The sequence below is a fragment of the Pyrgilauda ruficollis genome, unplaced genomic scaffold (assembly GCF_017590135.1).
Source record: "Pyrgilauda ruficollis isolate IOZ18807 unplaced genomic scaffold, ASM1759013v1 scaffold62, whole genome shotgun sequence".
NCBI lineage: Eukaryota > Metazoa > Chordata > Aves > Passeriformes > Passeridae > Pyrgilauda > Pyrgilauda ruficollis.
Genome location: NW_024527933.1, coordinates 3,282,339 through 3,283,843, shown reverse-complemented (window position 1 = coordinate 3,283,843; position 1,505 = coordinate 3,282,339). Strand labels below are relative to the sequence as shown.

Here is a 1,505-nt window from a genome sequence, read left to right as displayed (position 1 = left end):
CATGAATCATGCAAGTGGCAGTTAAGCCCCCAGAAGAAGCCCTGGAGGCTGGAAGAGCCAAAGGGAAGGGCAGGTGACGGCCCAGCAGCTCCTGAGGCACCGAGCCGGGCTCCAGCCCAGGGCTGGTGCGGTGAGCGCTCGCCTCCTCCTGCCTAGCTGCACTAACCCGAGTAGGGAGTAGTTATATTTATCAAAGACCATTTGCTGCAAGTGATTAACGTTAATTTGATTTCCTGTGAGTCAATTTCCTTGAGATATGGTAAATAGGCTATTACCTGTTATTGACCTTTACTTTATTAAAAAGACTTAAAATTAGCATTTATATATATACGTCCTTCCAAAAAAGTTTTTTTAATAAAGAAAAATATTTTTATAATCGCATTAGACTTGCTAGCTGAGGCTATAGCTCCAAAGTTAATGTTAAATACAAATGGTAATTAAGAGTGAATATGATGATGGTTTTTAAACTCATCTAAAGGCCTGACCCCTTCCTTTACCTCCACTTGATTTGTGGCTCCCAGGCAGAGCAGGGCAGCAGCGGAGGCAGGCGCTGGCAGGTGGAAGCCTTTGCCCAGGATGTGCCTCTCCCAGGATTTCCAATTCCCTCCTGGCAAGAGGGCACAAGGACCTGCTGGTGTTTAAAGAGGTGCTCAGCTCCTGCTCCGTGCCAGCTCGCTCCTCTGGAGACCGATGCATCTCCTCAGGCTGACTTGAACTGAGCAGGAAGAAATTACATCAACGTTTGATCATGAAAGCAAAAAGTTTATTCATGTTTGAAACTACATATAACTACCACGAGGAAGACTTTTCAATCCAGGGTGTAATCCAGTTAGAAAGTAACACGAAACGGTTTAATACATTAGAATCACTGCCACAAATTATTTTCATGACTCAATCAGTTTCAGAATCGCATACAATACAAAAGAGAGAGAAAGGGCCCCTGCAATCCAGGGGGATGTACAGTACTGAATACTGAAGTCTGTATGCATTACAATTAGTTGTTGGTTTTTGCGTGTATTAGTAACAAGATGAAGAACATTCAAAATGCTTCTCAGTATTTACAACAGTTGCACTGTTTTGTGTCCAACCTAAGACCCCATGTTTCCACTTCCGCTTCTTTAGCAGTTGCCAAGGCAACCCTGATTTGTAGGAGATTACAATGTACATTACATTTCGTGGGGAAACAAAGAGTTAATTACAAGATGCAAAAAGATAAGAAAGAGACAAACTACAGCGTGAGTATCGTTCAGAGGTAGTAAGTGAGCACTCTAAGCTACAGAACATGTTGAAAGTCTATTGGTTTGTATGAGTTCGCATGAGGTAATAAAGCTGTGTTTGATTGGTGAGATGTATAAATACTCTTTTGCTACACTATGTACAACACTCCATGTCACGGTGCTCTTTCCTTTCCTTTTCCTTTGTTTGTGGTTTGCTGCCAAGCAGAGGCACCAGCCCTTGGCAGGCGCGGCTAGCACCCAGCTCGTACTGTAAAACCCCGGGTGGTG

The 1,505-nt window shown here is 43.6% G+C and overlaps 1 protein-coding gene across 5 annotated transcripts in view; it reads right to left on the bottom strand.

Annotated features, from left to right (window-relative positions):
• Positions 1–741: 741 nt before the first annotated feature.
• The window catches only part of PBX3 (PBX homeobox 3), a 100,716-nt gene continuing 99,952 nt past the window's right edge, over positions 742–1,505 (bottom strand). For all 5 annotated transcript variants that reach the window (XM_041483940.1, XM_041483941.1, XM_041483938.1 and 2 more), the window contains one exon: positions 742–1,505. This exon is cut by the window's right edge and continues 797 nt beyond it. The gene's annotated coding sequence lies outside the window, so the exon portion shown is untranslated.